Here is a 21,832-nt window from a genome sequence, read left to right on the forward strand (position 1 = left end):
TAAACTAATTGAAGCCGATAAAATTTGTCGTGATTGTGAAATAAATTTAGCCGGAGAAACGTTTAAAATCGACTTAATACCCGTAGAATTGGGAGGTTTTGATGTAATAGTCGGCATGGACTGGATGTCCAAAATAGGAGCGGAAGTTGTTTGTGCTAAGAAGGCAATTCGTATTCCTGGTAAGGATAAAATACCGGTGATGATTTATGGAGAGAAGGGTAATTCAAAGCTAAAACTCATTAGCTGTTTGAAAGCCAAGAAGTGTTTAGAAAAGGGATGTTACGCTATTTTAGCACATGTTAATAAAGTCGAAAAGAAAGAAAAGTGCATCAACGACGTGCCTGTGGCAAGATATTTTCCTGAAGTTTTTCCGGAAGAATTGCCGGGATTACCTCCATTTAGATCGGTAGAATTTCAAATAGATTTAGTACCAGGAGCTGCACCAGTGGCTCGTGCTCCATATAGACTTGCACCGTCCGAGTTAAAAGAACTTCAAAGTCAGTTAAAAGAATTACTGGACCGTGGATTCATACGACCGAGTACTTCACCGTGGGGAGCTCCAATTTTGTTTGTTAAGAAGAAAGATGGATCTTTTAGGATGTGTATAGACTATCGTGAATTAAATAAGTTAACTATCAAGAATCGGTATCCACTACCGAGAATTGATGACTTATTTGATCAATTGCAAGGATCATGTGTTTATTCAAAAATCGACTTAAGATCGGGCTATCATCAACTACGCGTCAAAGAAGAGGACATTCCGAAAACTGCTTTTCGGACACGTTATGGTCATTACGAATTTTTGGTTATGCCGTTTGGATTGACGAATGCGCCAGCTGTATTCATGGACCTCATGAATCGAGTTTGTAGTCCGTATTTAGATAAGTTTGTTATCGTTTTCATTGATGATATTCTTATCTATTCCAAGAGTGAGCAAGAGCATGAAGAGCATTTAAGGTTGATACTGGAGTTGTTGAGAAAAGAACAACTTTATGCTAAATTTTCTAAGTGTGCTTTCTGGTTGAAAGAAGTACAATTTCTTGGCCACGTTGTTAGTAGCAAAGGAATTCAGGTTGATCCAGCAAAAATTGAAGCCATTGAAAAATGGGAGACTCCTAAGACACCAATGCAGATACGCCAATTTTTGGGTTTAGCCGGTTATTATAGAAGGTTTATTCAAGATTTTTCTCGAATAGCTAAGCCGTTGACAGCATTAACGCAAAAAGGGAAGAAATACGAATGGACCTCGGAGCAGGAGAACGCATTTCAATTATTGAAGAAGAAGTTAACTACGGCGCCTATTTTATCGTTACCTGAAGGGAACGATGATTTTGAAATATATTGTGACGCTTCGCGACAAGGTTTTGGTTGTGTTCTTATGCAACGAAAGAAAGTAATTGCATTTGCATCCCGACAATTGAAGATTCACGAGCGGAATTATACGACGCATGATCTAGAACTGGGAGCAGTCGTGTTTGCATTGAAGATGTGGAGACATTACTTGTATGGGGTTAAATTCACTGTGTTTACTGATCATAAAAGCCTTCAACATATTTTCGATCAAAAACAGCTGAACATGAGGCAACGTAGGTGGGTTGAGTTAATAAATGACTATGATTGTGAAATTCGTTATCATCCCGGGAAAGCGAACGTGGTGGCCGACGCTCTAAGCAGAAAGGAACGAGAACCAATTCGAGTACGAGCGATGAACATAAAAATTCGCATAAATCTCAACTCACAAATCAAAGAAGTTCAACGAGAAGCACTTACTAAAGAAAATATAGGAAATGAAATAATGAAGAAGTATGAGAAGCAACTCGTTATGCGGGAAGATGGAATTCGATATTTTGCAAATCGTATTTGGGTACCGAAGTTGGGTGGATTAAGGAAGTTGATATTGAACGAGGCACATAAGACAAGATATTCGATACATCCTGGAGTTGGAAAGATGTACCAAGATCTTAAGACGCATTATTGGTGGCCTAATTTAAAAACAGACGTTGCAACATATGTTGGGGAGTGTTTAACTTGTTCCAAGGTTAAAGCAGAACACCAGAAGCCGTCAGGGTTACTTCAACAACCAGAAATTCCAGAATGGAAATGGGACGGTATTACCATGGATTTCATCACGAAGTTACCAAAGACTGCCTGGGGATACGACACCATTTGGGTGATTGTGGATCGTCTCACCAAGTCTGCACATTTCTTGCCTATAAAGGAAACGGATAGAATGGAGAAACTATTACGATTGTATATAAAGGAAGTTGTTTCAAGGCATGGAATACCTATTTCCATTATATCCGATCGTGATAGTAGATTTACCTCAAAATTCTGGCAATCACTACAGGAGGCACTAGGAACTCGGTTGGATATGAGTACCGCATATCATCCACAAACCGATGGACAGAGTGAGAGAACGATTCAGACTCTCGAAGACATGCTCAGGGCATGTGTGATCGATTTTGGAAACGGATGGGATAAATATCTACCGTTAGCAGAATTCTCGTATAATAATAGTTATCATGCGAGCATTGGAGCTGCGCCATTCGAAGCATTGTACGGAAGGAAGTGTAGATCTCCTATCTGTTGGAATGAAGTAGGAGATCGACATTTAACTGGTCCCGAGATCATACACGAAACGACCGAGAAGATAGTACAAATCAAGGAGAGATTGAAAACATCCCGTAGTCGCCAAAAGAGCTACGCCGATGTTCGAAGGAAACCATTAGAGTTTCAGGTTGGGGACATGGTTATGCTAAAGGTGTCACCTTGGAAAGGTGTAATACGTTTCGGCAAAAGGGGTAAACTGAACCCAAGGTACGTAGGCCCGTTCAAGATCATCGAACGCATTGGACCGGTAGCTTATCGACTCGAGTTACCGCAACAACTCGCCGGAGTACATAATACCTTTCACATCTCGAACCTTAAGAAGTGTCTTGCAAAGGAAGACCTTACCATTCCTCTTGAAGAAATCCATGTCGACGAGAAACTACAATTCGGCGAAGAACCAATCGAAATCATGGACCGTGAAGTTAAAAAGCTCAAACAGAGCAATATACCGATTGTTAAGGTTCGTTGGAATGCTAGAAGAGGTCCCGAGTTTACTTGGGAACGAGAGGATCAGATGAAGCAAAAGTATCCACACTTGTTTCTCGATGACGCAAAATAGGTACAATTTTAAAATTTCGGGACGAAATTTATTTAACGGGGAGGTAATGTAACGACCCGCACTTTTTCGATCATACTATACTTATAAGATTAATATTTACATAAATTAAACCTTGCCAACATGATAAGCAATCCAAATTGTCGAGACTTATATTTCCGAAAAGAGTTTTACACAACGTTTGACCGTCTAGTTTGACCGATGATATCACGAACTATAAAATATATGATAATTATACGTTTGTGTATATAAATGTATATATACATATTTAACATGATTAAAGAATGTTTTAATATCTCATTTTGTATTAATAACAACAAGTTATATGTGTATTTTGAAACTACTAACTTAAGTTTTCAAAACGATAACTATACGTAACGTTATTTGACATAAATACTTAAGACATATAATGTTTATACATATATTGTATAAGTAATGTATTTAATCACTTTTAAGAACTTAAATACATAAAATCATATAAGTGTATTCACAAAAGATAACTATATTTGAATCCTCATTCCATTTTTCACAAAATTTCTATACGTATACCTAGAGTATTTGTACTCGTATCATACCAAGCTTCTATACGTATTTACTATTGGTATAAACACATCAAATCACCACCTAACCAGCCCTTATTCATGCCTTATGTATAAGGTAATTACTTTTGAATCATTGCAAGACTAATTACAAAAATACAAACTAAAATTTTGTCATGTTATCCTTAAAGATCACATTTTTAGGAGTATATATGTATCATCATTTTTGATTCATTTTTACTTCAATCTCTTAACTAAAAACACACACTCTTTCTTACTCTCTAAACTCCATAACAATCCAGCAAAGTTCCATAAAGATCTAGCTTCAAAAACCATACTAAAACACCATAAGAAAACCATACAAAAACACTTCAAGAAAACCCTCCAAGAACACCAACTTACTTCCAATCTTTCATACACTTCTATCACCCTTTTGATTCTAGCTTCTTACTTCTCTTTTACAGCAACTTCATCCAAGGAACTTGAGGTAGAATCTATGTTCATAACCTTATTCGATTCATATATATATAGCTATCTTATTTTGTGGTACAAAAGTTTAACAACAAGAACATAGTTTGAATGTTTTCAAACTTGTTTGCAAACTAAATAGATCCTTCTAACTTAACTTTTAAAATACTTCAAGACCTGTAATATAACTTATGTATATGCTAATTTAACAAGGTAAAACTTGGTTTTTCAAAGTATAAGTATTTTTAGAAAAATGGTCATTAAATGATTTTGTTGTAACAAAAATGTTTAACTTCATATGTTTCACTAATGTTTCACTTATGCCGTATGATTTTGAATACAAACCAAGGTATTTACAGTTCATAGTCTTAAAGAAGAACTCGATCCAAGAAGATGGCAATTTGAATCAACGAAAACGGATTTGTAACGAAGAAACTATGACCGAAACAAAATTGGTTATCCTAGATCATTTCAACTACGGGATCAATTGGAAAAAAATGATATAAATCACATATTTCTAAGATAACATGATATTTTATATATATGTACTTATAATTCAATTTTATATGGTTCAGGATCACCCGTAAACAACACGAGAAGATTAATCATAAGATCCCATGATTGTACGCAACACGTCATTTGACAACACCGGTACTTTATGTACGCAACACGTCATTTGACAACACCGGTACCATGGGTCAAGATTAATCTCGACCAATACATATACGATGGGGTTTTATTTATTTCGTTGGGGGTTTTGTTTATTGCGGGTATATTAAACATCTAAAAATGAACCATTAAAAATTGAATTACTAACATCGGAATGCTAACTACGGACTAAGGAAATATTCAAAATATTAAAAGTATAACAAGTATATATATATATAACGTTTGTTTTAAAATGAAAACATATTGATATATTATATATGGATAGGTTCGTGATATCAACCGGAAGACCGAGTCAAAATATATATATCATCAAGACAAGAGTGAGTATATAGTCCCACTTTTAAACTCTAAATATTTCGGGATGAGAATACATGTATTTTATGTTTTACGATATGGACACAAGTAACTGAAAAATATGTTCTACGTTGAGTTGTACCACTGGCATACTTCCCTGTAGCTTGGTAACTAATATTTACAGCGGTATTGTAAACGCGAATCCTGTTGATAGATCTATCGGGCCTGACAACCCCAACCGGACTGGACGACCAGTATTCAACGGTTGCACAGTACTTCGTTTTGTGACTACACTTGGTACGGTGTAGTAAGATTTCATATTAAAGGGAATATGCGACGTGAAAATGTTAAGTATGGTTACCAAGTGCTCAACCACTTAGAATATTTTTATTGAAATGTTTATATACGAAATCTTGTGGTCTATATATATATATTGCTGCGCACTAAACCTATATCTCACCAACTTTATGTTGATGTTTTTAAACATGTTTATTCTCAGGTGATAATTAAAGCTTCCGCTGCATTATGTTGAATCTAAGCAGGATCATGCGTACTCATATTTGTGTCAAAAATAAAACTGCATATCCGAGGACGTGTGTTGTAAAATATGCTAGAAATCGTGTTGTTATTATCATTTGTAAAGTTTGTAAGTCGAAGATTATCGTTAAACGATAATCATCTATTTTTGTCTAAAGCTTGTAACAAAAATAATGGTTTGGTTTGTAATGTATAATATATGCAGTTTTCTTTTTTAAAAATGTCGCATATAGAGGTCAATACCTCGAAATGAAATCATACGTTATCTAACACGTTCTTATGGTTAAGGACGGGTTATGACAGAATCACTAGAGGATTCTGATTTAATGGTTCATTCCTCAACAATCTCTGTTTGAATGATAGGTGGTTCCGGAGGAAATATTAGTGGTTCAGGATCTATGAATTATCCCTGAATATTCTTCGGATTCTCAATTGTGAGGTCGGGTTTAAAAAATGGATTATCGGAAATTTGAATTGGAGTAATTGGTCGACTGGATAACGATTCTAAAGAAAAATCAACGGCGACAATATTTGCTAGATGTCTTGATCTGGTTATAGGTGGTGAACGTACAAAAGGTGGTGAACGTTTTGCTCGGTGCATTCACTGAATATCTTATTAATTTTTAAAAAGAAAGAAAAATTATATAAGTTATCCAATTAATAGACTTTTTTGATTTTGCTCACGTTTCGAATAGCCAAAAGATGTAGCAGAGGGGCAGGATTCGTTTGGTCTCAATATAATTGAGTACTGTTTGGCTCCAATAACCCGGTCCACGTACAAATCCAACTATTACTACGAACCAGAAAATTTTGATGTCTATTAATTTAACCGCTTAAAATAATTTTTCGTAATTTAAAGAAATTTTAGAGAAGAAATAGAAAAAAAAATCTAAGTCCTAAAACTAGAATGTCGAGAAATAAGAAAGAAAAAGAACGCGTCGAAAAAGGTCGAAAAATAAAAGGTAGAAAAATAATAGGCGTCGAAAAATGAAAATAAGAAAATAGCGCGTCGTAACTTAAAAGGCACTAAAAACTAAGAATTAAAAGTTGCGTCTAAAAATATTAAAGCTTAAAAGAAATATTATATCCCAAATGGAAATAACTTAAAAAGGTACTAAAACTTAAAAACGGCGTCGCAAAATTCTAAAGCACCTAAATCTTAGTCTAAAGAAAAAGCACTTAAGGGATTTTACGGCAAAGCCTAAAAATCTAGAAATTAAAATAACTATGGCAAAAACTATATCTTAGAATTAAATACGAGCGAAATATACAAATATTATGCTAAAACAAATAAAAAGTTACAAAATATAAAAATAATCTTAAAGTTGTAAAAAGCACAATTTTTATAAAAATATTATTTTTATATTATTTTATAAAACAATTAATTTTATAATTTATTAAAACTAAATAAACTAAATAAAAAAAATTAAATCTAAAAACTAAACTAAATAATTAATAACTAAACCCTAATTAGGGTTTATATAATAATAATTATTAATTAATTAAACCCTAAACTCGGCGGTTGAGGTTACCAGTCCTGTCAAATCAGCTCATGCGATCGCATGAGCTGAACGTTGTAATACCATGCGATCTCATGGTCTACGAATTCGGGTCAGACTTTAGGCTGCTACAGTACGGGCCGAGTGTTTTTTTTATAGCGTTGTGCTTCCGGAGTTTTATTGTCCCCGGCAGCGGCGCCAAAAATACTTGATGTGTGCGAGGTGTACTAGGAAATAGTATTATTTTTACAACGAAATACTATTAAATACGATACAATTTTATACAAGATATTTATTTATTTATTTATAGAATGGATATACCTAAACCTTGCTACAACACTTATAGGCAGTGTACCTAATCATACAGTAGTGTAGTTTTTAGTAAGTCCAGTTCGTTCCACAGGGATACACTTAAACAAGCTTAACGCTATATTAGTTTTAATTTATAAAAAAAATAAATATATATATAAGTAATATTATTATTATAAAAAGGGGGTTTTTACCGTTTAATGACCGGTTTGTCGATTTTTAAAACTTTAGTCGCAGTTAAAACCTAATGTAAAATATTAAATAAATAAAAGACTTAATTTAAAGCGTAAAATAAATAACGATAATGAAATTGCGATAAATAAAAGTGCGATAATTAAAAAGTACGATAATTAAAAGTGCAATTAAATACAATGACAATAAATAAAAGTGCGATAATTAAAAGTGCAATTAAATATGAAAATAAAAGAATTATACTTATTTAAACTTCCGTAATCATGATGTTTAACGTGTTGTTTTTAGTTTATTCCCATGGGTTAATTGCCCTTTGTCCTGGATTATTCAATATGTCCATACGGATTTGTCCATAATAGTCCATCAGTCATAAATATAAAATGCGAAAGTCTTCGCCAAATTATTCTTATTCCCGAAGTCAAATATTCCAACTAATTGGGGATTCGAATTGTAACAAGGTTTTAATACTTTGTTTAATGAATACGCCAGGTTATCGACTGCGTGTAAACCAAGGTTTTACTACTTTGTTAACAATTATACCAATTAACCTTAAATGTAATCCAACCCCATTTTAACAAGTCTACTAACTATTAATCCAGTTCCGTGTCCGGTAAAATGAACAATTATTGGTATTTATAGATATCCCGCCCACCGTGACCAGTCAAGCGTATGTGGTTATATATAAATACGTCAAATTATAAGTCTATATATTAAATTAACGAGGTATCGTTTAGTTAATATAAAGCCCATTAATAGCCCATAGTCTAATTTCCACAAGTGTCGTTCTTTTATCCAAACCCCAATTATGGTACAAAGCCCAATTACCAAATTTTAATATTTAGCCCAATATCATGATTACTTCGGCATTAAATAAGCATAATAATAACTTAGCTACGAGACATTAATTTAAAAATAACATTAACCATAACTTACAGTGATTAAAAATAGCGTAGCGTTACACGGACAGAATTTCGACTTACACCCTTACAACATTCGCTAACATACCCTTATTATTAGAATTAAAATTAAAATTAAAATTAAAATTATAATATATATATATATGTTTACGTATGAAGGAAGAAGAAAAAGATGTGTAATTTCGTCCAAAACTCGGGAACTTTATAGGACCAGGCCTGGATTTCAGGGCCATGCGATCGCATGGCTTTTGTGCCTCCAGGCCATGCGATCGCATGGCCAGCTGGGAGAAGTCACATGTCTTTGTTTTCTTTTTTGCTGACGTTTATAAATAATAATATAATATATAAATAATTATAAGAATTATTTAAATATTATATTTTATTTATGTGCATAGTTAACTTGTAATTTTTAGTCCGTTGCGTCGAGCGTTGAGAGTTGACTTTGGTCTCGGTTCCGGTTTTTCGAACGTCCTTGCGTACAATTTAATATCTTGTATTTTGTGTTTTGCTTCTTGTACTCTTGTAATTTTGAGACGCTTCTAATCAATAATTGGAACCTCTTTGATTGTATTTTGTACTTTTGAGCTTTTTGGTCGTTTGCGTCTTCAATTCGTCGAATCTGTCTTTTGTCTTCACCTTTTATTATTTAAACGAATATCACTTGTAAATAGAACAATTGCAACTAAAAGCTTGTCTTTCTTGAGGGATAATGCTATGAAATATATGTTCGTTTTTAGCATTATCAGGTTCTATGGAAGGATACGTTAAGTCTTGATAATTGGGTGCTCGCGAACAATACTTTTGGAATGCAAACGATTTTGATAATCAACGTTATGGGAATACTAAATCTTGTGATTCAAAAACAACGTTTATTACAAACACCTATGATTTCACCAACGTTTTTTGTTGACAGTTTTCTATATGTTTCTCAGGTTCATACATGGCTATTTGATACATGCTTCCGCGTACACTCATACTTGCTTGGGGTCAAGCATACATACATACATACGCTAGCGATAGCACTTTTGAATTCAAACATATTGTTTACATACTTACGCTATTTATAGCAACTGTGACTTTCAACTTATATTATGTCGCAAGTTTATTTCATTTATACATTATACTTTTGTAAACTTAAACTTGTTGTCGATTCGATTGGTAAACTAAACTTTGTAAGTCTTGTACTTTTCAAATGAATGCGACATAATTTTGGTCAAAAGAGTCTCATATAGGGACTACGACCACGTAACGGGACCTAAGTTAGCGGCGCCGTCAATGACGATTTTGTCGGGTCGCTACATAAGGTTTATCACAATCAAAACTTTGACCTCCTTGACCTTGACCAATTATGTAGGATTCGCGGGATAGCCATCAATCAAGCCAAATACCAACGCTATTCACAATATAAGCAAATTCACCACTATACAAACAAGGTGACTTAAAGTATAGGCAACAAGCTCAAATCACCATAAAGCTCACAAAATGTACCCAAATTGAGAATGGGTCATGAAAAATCATCAAAATTACCATTCGCCAAGAATTCCTTCATGTAATAAGCATATGCCCCGAAAAGTATGATCCTTTAGTCAACCCCGCGATGGCTATCCCTCTTCCACCTCCATGCCCCTAAAACACCTATTTTCGTCAATTCCAAATATGATATCGTCAATTCCAAGTTTAGGGTTAAGGTGGGTGCGCCAAAGTGTAGGGGACTGGTTACCCCTATCTTTATGGTAAATCCGGGCATAGGATGACCGACACTCACCAAGCTTTCTATCACAACTCTATGGTTTCTCTCATAGTAGGGCGAAAGAATTAACGGAGGTTCGTGGAATTGGGGCCCCATGTGGCCAAAATAAGATATCCATCAATTCCAAATTTTTGGGCGGAATTTGAATTCCTTGACGAGCGGGTGTGAGCCACTCACGAGTGATAAAGATGAAACCTTTAACACTAGACTAGGGAGACTTTACTCCCTAAGTGAGACAAACTTAACTTGGGAGACTTTACTCCCAAGCTTGGAATAAAACTTGACTTGAAAGACTTTACTTTCAAGTTTGGTACCCGAGAATACTTGGAAGACTTTACTTCCAAGTGTTTGTTGTTCTACTTCCCACATAACAAGCTTTTATGCTTATTTTAAGAAAAGGTAGGAAGTAGTTACTACATTTCCTTTAGTTGAAAGATCAACGGGGTGCCATAGCTTTTGGCTATGGGTTGTGTTGTCTAGCAACACTAGTACGAAGCCATTGCTCTTCATCAAGAAGATAGCACACGTTGAAGCTCAGTGGCTCCTCTTTCCTCGGTATGATACATCGGTTGAACCATCTTGAAATGATGAGACAACCAATGTCAATATGAAATGGTGTGGATTAGGAAGTGTCCCACACCAAGTAGTATGAAATTCGGGAGATTTTACTCCCTACCAAAATGGATGGACTTGAGTCATCCGAAAGTGCTAAAGCACGAAGCTTTAAACACTTGGTTTTTGAAGCAATGTGCATGAGAGACTTTAACTTTCAAGCACAAGTTTGATTTTTCTTTGAATTTAACATTTGGAGCACAAAATCACATGAAAAGTGAAAGACTTTACTTCCACTTGGTATTACAATTGCCAACACAAGGAAAGACTTTACTTCCCTAAAATTTTGAAGCACAATGGAAAAAGACTTTACTTTTCCCAAAAAGTTTGAAAATTTTCACAAGTTTTAACCATTTTAAGTGTTTATGATGTAAGTTAATGTAATGGTTAAAAACTTGTTCCAAAAATTGATCAACAATACAAGTTTTAATCTTTAAAGAGTTTATGTGATAAGTTTAACCCGAAAAAGTTCAAATTCATATGACCCAAGATTTACTCTCCCCCCTACATTTAGTTTGATGCAATGCCCTCATTGTATTAAACGAAAGAATTTTTAGAAAATTGAGGGGCATTTTGAATTAGAATAGAGAAGAGAAGAGAAAATAAAAACCGGAGTAGATCAATTGATCTTTGTTGTCACCATTCGAGAAACTTAATCACCAAAGAATTGCAAGTCGATGATGTTGACGCCTGAACTTAATGTCAGGCTTGGATCAATCATCAATAATGTGAATCCTGCCACTAAGAACCACAACAAGCAAGAGCATATAAACAACCACAAGAATATCCACGCACGCACATTGTTGAATTATTACAAACATTGAGATGATCATGTGTGAGAGTAGCAATATGAGTCTACTACCTCACAAGGAATCAATAATTCCATGTTCCACACACACAATGCCAAATAAAGTTAAGTTACATGCCAATTCATAAATTAAATTGTTTCACAAACCATGATGAAGATTGATTACCAAAATTCCACATATTGCGTGTGTGCCACCTCGGGATGCTTACGAATGCACTCTTGATAAACCAAATGCTCAATTGGCAATTCATTCGACTCATTGAAATTGACTTTCAAAAACTTAGTGATTCGAGTCACATAGTGACCACCAACACTTGGAAGCTCCGACTTCTTGCCACTTGGGTCAAAAAGATAACTTGCGATAAGGTTTGGAATGTGAATGTGCTTTCTCTTGTAGATACTATGAACCAACCACATATCGATCATTGTCATCTTATCAACATCCTCCGTTCGGTGGAAAATCGATTTGGCAAAGAACCTTTGGATGCAACGAAGGATGGGGCTTTTGAGTGCTCCCGGAACTTGATTAGTGGGGGTTAACTTTTCATAACTAATTTCACTCCATGCTTGCTTTGGATCGAACTCATTTGGGTTGTAGGTTTCACACTTTGCCAAGTATTCGAAGGTAGTGGCGGGATCCGAATTGGTGTAGAGTCCTAAGGATGCTATGAATTGAGCCATGCTCATTTGCCATTCCATCCCACCTAGCCTAAACCGAAGGTAGTTGCGAATCCATGGGGAGATGACCTTGAAATCAACCCTAAGAGTTGCTAGGAACTCACAAGTTAACAACGGGTAAACGCTTTCTTTTATGTAAAGGAGCATCTCCCATGGGCGCTTAACCTTATTGTCATCTTCAACCGTGAATGTTTCCCTAATTTGATGACCTAATCCCGCCAATTCAAAGTCGGTCCAATTGATGAACTTGGCCGGGATTACCGGCATGTGAATCTTATTAACCGCTTTACATTGAATCGTTTCATCTGACAAAAGCATTTGCAACCATTCATGGGAATCGGTGGACTTTTCATACCCTTCTCCATTCGAAGTACTTCCCTGAAACATACTCAATCAAACAATGAATCTACAAACAATTTCATGGCGTTAGCGTGAAGTGGTTGTGTCACTTTCAAAATCAATGAGGTAATACACCCCTTACATTTAATTCAAGACAAAAAGCTTCATAAAAAAACAAATATGGTCAAAATTGCTCACATGCAAAAGTAAACTTTTAGTAAAAATTCAAAAGTCAATAGGTTAAGACTAGTAGCATGCAAAATTGTAAAACAATTAGCTATAATATAACAATTTTCATCATGCACAAGAAGCTTAAGTCATAAAGTAACCCAATTTGGTCAAACAAGGTCAACATGCAAAAATCAAGAACCCTAATGCTAAGTGAAGAACATACAAGCATGAAAGTTTGATTCTGTATGATTTAAGCATGTTATAGAAGTGTAATTCAACCAATTTCATCATTAAACTCTAAGTAATCATCAAATTCAAAAACCCTCAAATTGGGATGAACCCTAGAAATTCCAGATACAAATTTGTGAAATCAAACAATGAATCATGTTAGGAATCACAAGAATAACTAGAAGCTATCACCAATTTGTCATAATAATCATCAAATGTTCAGAGATCTAGCAACAAGTTAAAATAAGAACATAGCAAGAATCATGCATTAAATTAAAGAAAAGTGTTAATGGAGCATAGATCTTACTTGACTCAAGTTAAATGTTGATAAAAGTGCAAGAAATCTTCACAAAAGATGTTAAGTTGGAGCAAGAGTTCGAATTTTTGCAAGCTTATCCGTTTTAGAGAGAGAGAAATGAAGTGGGTGAAAGAAAAATTTGAAATTTGCTGAGTTTAATTGACCCTTAAAGTGCCAGGCACAGAAGCGCCGCACTAAATGTAGGTGCGCCGCACCTGGGTACAGAAAGCCGCTTTCTATGGATTAGAGCGCCGCTTCTAGCTACAGATCAAAACTGATCAAAAATTACCACCAAAAACGCCATACCTGAAGAATGTGCGTCGCTCCTAATCTGCTAAAAGCGCCGCTTTTACCCTAAAAGCGCCGCTCCTTTACCTGGAGCAATTTTTCATAAATCAAGTTCAATTCAACTCATTCACAAGCTATTTTTGACATTTTGCAGTTTTCCCAAATGCATGAAATGCAGCTAAATGCAAATGCAACTAACAAAACATGAATATCATACAATCCTAAATGAAATGCAAGCTAAAAATGAACATATAAATAAATGTGATAGTTTTTGATCACGGGTCCATCACTTGACCCGTTTTCCCACAAAGATGTTACTTGGAGTAAAGCTTGATGTCATCAAGCTCGAAAGCATTGACTTCATCATTGTAAATCTTGAGTCTATGACCGTTTACCTTGAAGGTGTTCCCATTCCCATACAATTCTACATAACCCGTAGGGTATGCTCTCTTCACCACATAGGGACCCGACCACCTAGACTTAAGTTTTCCCGGTAAGAATTTGAACCTTGAGTTAAAAACAAGCACTTTGTAGTTTGGGTGAAATTCCTTAGGGCCTTTTAATCGGGAATTATGCCACTTCTTTGTTTTCTCCTTATATGACAACGAATTCTCATATGCATCCAACCTTAGTACCTCTAATTCATGAAGTTGCATGACCCGTTTCTCTTTTGACTTGGCCAAATCTAGGTTAACCTCCTTTATTGCCCAAAATGCTCTATGTTCCACCTCTACCGGGAGGTGACAAGCTTTACCATACACTAGTCTAAACGGTGTCGTTCCTATGGGAGTCTTAAAGGCGGTTCTAAATGCCCATAATGCATCTTCTAGCTTAGTGGACCAAATCTTTGGGTTGTTTTGAACCGTCTTCTCTAGAATCCTTTTCAAGGCTAGGTTAGTGTTTTCTACTTGACCACTAGTTTGGGGATGGTAAGGAGTCGAGAACCTATGCACTACACCATACTTTTCCATGACTTTCTCCATAAGATGGTTCGCGAAATATGTTCCTCGATCCGATATCAATGCTTTTGGAACACCAAACCTAGCAAACAAGTTTTTTAAGAATTTCACTACAACTCTTGCATCATTCGTTGGCAAGGCAAACACTACTAAAATGTAAAGGCATTTATTCGAGTTTGGAAATGGCCCCATGAAATCTAGGCCCCACACGTCGAAAACCTCGCATATTTGAATCCCGGTTTGAGGCATTTCGTCCCTTTTTGAAATGGAACCGGACTTTTGACATGAATCACAACGTTTTACCAAATCGTGGGCATCTTTAAATATAGTGGGCCAATAGAAACCCGAATCGAACACCTTTTTCGCGGTGTGATTCGGTCCAAAATGACCACCTGTGGGCCCACTATGACAACTTTTCAAAATATACCGGGCTTTTTGCCCGTACACACACCTTCGGATCACTTGATCCGCCCCAATGCGAAATAAATCCGGGTCATGTCAAAAGTAATACCTAAGGTCATTGAAAAATTTCTTCTTTTGTTGATATGAAAGACCCTTTCGCAAAACATTTGAAGCTAAGTAGTTTGCAAAATAGGCAAACCATGGGACCTCATCTATTAACTCAATTCTCATCAAGTGTTCATTTGGGAAGGTATCCCAAATTTTTAACTCATCTAGGGGTTTCAACCCGGGATTGTCTAACCTAGACAAATGATCGGCCGCCACATTCTCGGCACCCTTTTTATCTTTAATCTCTATGTCAAATTCTTGCAAGAGAAGAACCCACCCAATCAATCTATGTTTTGAATCTTGTTTTTGAAAAAGGTATCGTAACGTGGAATGGTCCGTGTATACGACCGTTTTTGAAAGCACAAGGTAAGAACAAAATTTGTCAAAAGCAAACACTACCGCGAGAAGTTCTTTCTCGGTAGTAGTGTAATTTAATTGTGCTCCGGTCAACGTCTTACTCGCATAATAAATTGGTCAAAAATGTTGGTCAACTCTTTGACCAAGGACAGCCCCGAGCGCATAATCGCTCGCGTCACACATAAATTCAAAATCTTTATCCCAATCGGGAGAGATTAGAATCGGAGGGTTAATGAGTTTTTCCTTAAGTAAGTTAAAAGCCTCGATACAAGCATCATCAAACAAGAAAGGTTGGTCCTTTTCTAGCAATTTGGTCATGGGTCTAGCAATTTTAGAAAAATCCTTTATAAATCGGCGGTAAAATCCCGCGTGTCCAAAAAAACTTCGGATTACTTTGACATTCGAGGGTATGGGTAAGTCTTTTATTGCGGTGACCTTGGCTTTATCAACCTCGATTCCCGCTTTAGAAATTTTATGTCCCAAAACCACCCCTTCATTTACCATAAAATGTCATTTTTCCCAATTAAGCACTAAATTAGCCTTCTCACAACGTGTTAACATTTTATCAAGGTTATGGAGACAATGGTCGAAAGAGTCTCCAAAAACCGAAAAGTCATCCATGAAAACCTCCATGGAGTCCTCTATTACATCCGAGAAAATCGCAAGCATACACATTTGAAACGTCCCCGGGGCGTTACACAACCCGAAGGGCATTCGGCGATATGCAAAGGTACCATATGGGCATGTAAAGGTCGTCTTTTCTTGGTCCTAAATGTCATCTTTTCTTGGTCCATGGGGTCAATGGGGATTTGGAAGTATCCGAAAACCCGTCGAGAAAACAATAAAATTCCTTTCCACTTAAACGCTCAATCATTTGATCGATGTACGGGAGAGGGAAATGATCCTTCCTTGTGGCATAAATAAATGCCTATAGTCAATACACACACGCCATCCCGTGATGGTTCGGGTCGGGACAAGTTCATTTTGGTCGTTTACGATCACCGTGGTCCCACCCTTTTTGGGAACCACTTGCACGGGACTCACCCATGGTGAGTCCGAGATGGGGTAAATTAGACCCGCGTCTAACAATTTAATAACCTCCTTTTTCACAACATCCTTCATATTAGGGTTAAGTCTTCATTGTCGTTGGACAACCCATTTGTAGTTCTCCTCCATTAGGATTTTGTGAGTGCAATATGATGGATTTATCCCAGGGATATCCTTGGTTTTCCATGCAATTGCTTTATGGTGAGACTTGAGAAGTGAAACAAGCTTTGACTTTTGGTCAACGGTGAGTCTCTTAGAGATGATCACCCGTAGTTAACCCGATTCTTTTAGAAAAGCATACTCAAGATGCTCAGGGAGCTCTTTAAGCTCAAGAGTGGGAGGTTCTTCCCATGAGGACTTGATTCGAAATCTATCCTCATTAGGAATAGCCTCAAATGACTCTTCCCGAATTGTTTCACCTTCAAGCTCATTATCATTGACACTAACATTCATTAATTCATTAAAATCGGCTTCTAAGTCCACAATATCACTTTCAAAAACTTGGTTGAATCCCGAAGTATCAACCCCCAAGAGCTTTTCAAGCTCTCCATCCATATAAAGGTCAATATGGTCTAGGGCATAACACTCATCATCATCGGTGTTGCTCGGTTGCTTCATAGCTTCCCGAATGTTTATGGTCACACGCTCATCACCAACTCCAATGTTGAGTTGGTTGCGTTGTACTAAGATGATGGTGTCGGCGGTTGCAAGAAATGGTCTACCTAAGATGTGGGGACTTGAAGGTCCTCCTTCATCTCCATGATAACAAAATCAACCGGGAACACCAAGGAGTCAATGCAAACCAAGATGTCCTCGGCGATTCCAATAGCGGTGTCAAACGAATGGTTGGCCAATCTTATACGAATTCGAGTTGGTTTGAGAGGTCTAAGGCCAAGTCTTTCATAAAGTGAGTGGGGCATTAGGTTAATGCTTGCTCCCAAGTCGGCTAGTGCATTAAACACTTCCGATTCACCAAACTTGCATGGGAAAACAAATTTTCACCTAAATTTTTATGGATTCTTGGCCTTGATGCAAGTATCTTATTGCACTCCTCTTCAATAAAAAATGACGTTTCTTCATGATATTTACCCTTTTGAGAGATTAACTCTTTGATGAAGCATCCATAATTGGGCATTCCTTTGAGCACATCGGTAATAGGCAAGTTGACCGACACATTCTTCATCATATCTTGGAACTTTTTGTATTGAGCCGCCAACTTGTCCTTCCTTAATGCTTTTGGATATGGAACCAGCCTTATAACCTTCAAAGGCTCTTTACCCTTATCCTTACCCTTTTCATCTTTGCCCTTTGCATCATTACCCTTTGCATCATTACCATTGACCCCGGTTGCATCAACCTTTTCATTACCCTTCTCATTACTAACCCCGATTTCTTCCTCAATGAAGCTTGGTAGTGGTTCTTGGGTGATAAAGGTTTGTGGTTGTGGTTCTTTAACTCCTTGAGTGGTTAGATTGCTTCGAGTGGTTATGTCATTTAAGTTTTCATTTCGGTTTGGGTAGCTAGGGTTTTGGTTGTTGTTACTTTCAATAGGAATGACCCTTGTAGTGTTGTTGTTGTTGTTGTTGTTGTTGTTGTTTTAGTTTTGGTTTTGGTTTTGTTGACGGTTATTGTTATAAGTGCTCGGGTTAACTTGAGTGTTGGATGGCAAAGTTCCTTGAGGTCTTTCGGCAACATAGCTTGAAAGTCTCCCAACGGTCCTCTCTAGGGTTTGGAATGAGGTTTGTTATTGCTTAAGTTGTTGCTTCAAGAACTCGTTTTCCTTTAACAAAAATGCCTCGGTGGATTCCGCCTTCTTGATATAAGTTTGCATAAGCTCTTCTAATCCTTTAGAAGGTTGGGAAGGTTGGTTATTTTGTTGACTTTGTTGGTTTTGTTGATTGTAACCTTGGTTATTTTTAGGTTGTCTATAACCTTGGTTTTGGTAGCTTTGATTTCCTTGGTAATTTGGGTTGGAATGGTTGTTGTAAGATTGGTTGTTGTAATTTTGTTGGTTGTGAGATTGGAAGTTGTTTTGGTGGTTTTGATTGTAGTTGGAGTTATAGCCTTGGTTTCGGTTTTGGTTGGAGAATTCGGAATGTGTGTTGGTTTGAGTGTTAAATGACACGTTTTTGGTTAGGGTTGTAGTAGCTATTGTTCGATTGGAAAGAGTTGTTGCCTTGGGTACAAGTCCCTCCTCTTTGAAAGTTTTGGTTACTCACAAAGTTTACATGAGCTTCCGAATTCATAGGAATGTCATCCAAGTCAATGTGGGTACATTGATTAACTTGGGGACAATTTGTGGTGAGGTGTGGTCCTTCACACCTTTGACAACCGACTTGCATCGCCACGAGCGTTTGTTGTATCTTCTTCAATTCTTTTCCATATAATTGAAATTGGTTATTCAAGCTTGCCAAGGTAACTTTCCCATCTTCACTCTCCACTTGAGCCACATTCTTCCTCGTCAAATCTCTTGGTGAAGGTGCCCATTCATATGTATTAACCAAGATGTCTTCTAGTAACTTTTCGGCCGCATTGGGTGAGTTGTACATAAACACTCCACCCAAAGATGAATCAAGATATTGCTTAGTTTGAAAATTGGTACCCCGGTAGAACGTACTGATGTACTCCTTCTTGGTTAGACCATGCGGTGGGCAAGCTCTTAATAACTTCTTGAAACGCACCCACACATCATACAAAGACTCATCTCCCCTTTGCGTGAACCCATTAATTTCCATTCTTAAACGCTCCACCTTTGAAGGCGGGAAAAAGTGATTGATAAATGCTTCATTCAAATCTTGAAAAGACCTAATCGAATCCGATGGCAAGTTCCTTAACCAAGCCTTAGCTTCTCCATCAAGCGTGAAGGGGAATGCCCTTAGCTTAAAAGCATCTTCGGTGACATCTTTGTTCTTGTAGATATCATAAATATCGTTAAAATATTGAATGTGATCAAAAGGGTTTTCATCTATTAGCCCGCGAAAAAGTCTATCCTTGAACATTGTGAAAAAGTTACCCTCGATCTTCCAATTATCCGCTTCAATTGGTGGTTTTGTGATAGCCGGAGGCATAACCGTTTGTGCCACCATTCTAACATTCCACATCGGAGTGTCATTTGGATCATTTGCAAATACTTCATTAACAATCGGTGGAAGATTAACATGTGGATTACCCTCTTATTCTCCGTCCATTTCTATCAAACAAAAAGGAAAAACCTCAAAATTCTTCCTTAAATCCTGTTCTTCTCTACGCTTATAAACCCCGTGTATGTGTTTTTTCGGATCGGAAAATGGTTGTGTGAAATCTTGATCCTTTTGGGATCTTCTTCTCATACACCAATAGACCTAACCCTCAAAGACAACACAAATACAAGTGATTATCCAATACAAAATAATAAATAAAAGACAATAAAAGTAGCTTTTGTAAGTACGAATCCTTACAAAAGGATCGAATAACTAAAAGCTTGAACCAAATACACAACTTAACTTAGCTAACCGCTCCCCGGCAGCGGCGCCAAGAAAGTGTGATGGGGCGTGGATATACCAAACATAACTCTCTAAAATTATACAAGATGCAAATATCACAAAAAACACGCACAATCTATCGAACACTTAAAACCCGGTTGCTATAGCACTTAATGCAAGTATTCTTATCAAGTTCGTCCCCTGAGAGCGGTGTAAATTGTGTATTTGAAACTAATAGTTATCCTAGGGGTTTTGTTTGATTGGGGGAGGGGGGGGGGGGGGTTTGCGAGAGATTTCAATTAGCAACTAAATTTTGTAATAAACAAACTAAAACTTAACTAGCAACAAGTAGAAAGTAATTAAGAAATGAGAATAAATCAATATGATAGAGAGTGTTCACTTATCTAATCCTATTTATGCTTAGATGGCCCGTGTTTTCCCCAAATTGTTATCACTTAAGTTATTTGAACTAGTAAATATTCTTAATCCAATTTTATCTTGCAAATTCACATAAGCTTAGTAACACAAGATCAAGCAATGTATGAGTTGATTATTGAGATTATACCCGAGTTAAAATCACTTAAAACCCTTTAACCATCAAAGTCACCTAAGATAGTCAAACACCACTATGATGAACGAAGGTTAATTGAAAACCAACTTAGCCTAGAAACACAATCACTTGAAATTCCTATTCTGGTTGTCTAAATCACCAAAGGTGTTGAAGCACAAATTGATTCACTATTAAAATCACTTAAAGAACTACTCAATCCATGTAATCAAAGTAAAGCCAATATCAAACATAGCAATGGACCTCATGGCTAACTCAATAACACTAGCTCGTGTATTTTCATTCAAAACAACTTCATTCAATAGATTAAGGGCACATCTTATGCATTAAAGATTCATAGATAAGCAAAACACAAGAGATTTAGCTACTCATAGCAAAGATTACACTAGCAACAATCATAAAAGCATCAATAAACATCATCTTGAGTGATTACAAGCTAAGATTCAAAGATAAATGAAGATAAGAAAAGATTACAAATAAAGATTCAACTTAGATGAAGATAAAGTAAAGATTACAACTAATTGATGCAAATTATGTAAAGTAAAGTGAAGATTACAACCCTAATTTGATAACAATAGAAAGATCTAGCACTAATGAAGATGAAACTTGAGCTTGCTTCCTCCAAATCACCTTAGAACTCTAATGGATGATGAAATTAGTGTTTTGTGTGTGAAATTTGGAGTAAAACTGCAGCTCTCTTGAAAAATGACCTATCACTTTCTATTTATAGTGGTGAGGAAAGTGGGCTGAAACAGCGTCAGGAGCACCGCTTTTAGCTTTGGTGCGGCGCTCTTGGCATTAAACTGGAACGTCGCTTTTGGTGCTTTTGGCTTGTCTGGAACGGTGCATCTGCCAATGATGAGCGGCGCTTCTGCTCACTGTGAAGAAATGGAGACAAAACGTGGGTAATTGCGCCACTTTTAGATGAAGTGCGGCACTCTGGGCTGTAAGGAGCGACGCTCCTTAGTCTGGAGCGGCGCTTTTGGAGCTGTTTCCTACACTTGTCATTTTCTTTGCACTTTTTAAGCATTTCTTGGTCAATTTTTCACCAAGTTAGGCATTTTGCCTTGAGTGGACACTTTGGCGCAGGAAAACAACTTTTAAACCCCAACGATCACCAAAACCGAATAAAATGAGGTCGATATTGCGTAAAAAACATATCTAAATT

Source organism: Rutidosis leptorrhynchoides, chromosome 1, assembly GCF_046630445.1.
Source record: "Rutidosis leptorrhynchoides isolate AG116_Rl617_1_P2 chromosome 1, CSIRO_AGI_Rlap_v1, whole genome shotgun sequence".
In the NCBI taxonomy this organism is placed as follows: domain Eukaryota; kingdom Viridiplantae; phylum Streptophyta; class Magnoliopsida; order Asterales; family Asteraceae; genus Rutidosis; species Rutidosis leptorrhynchoides.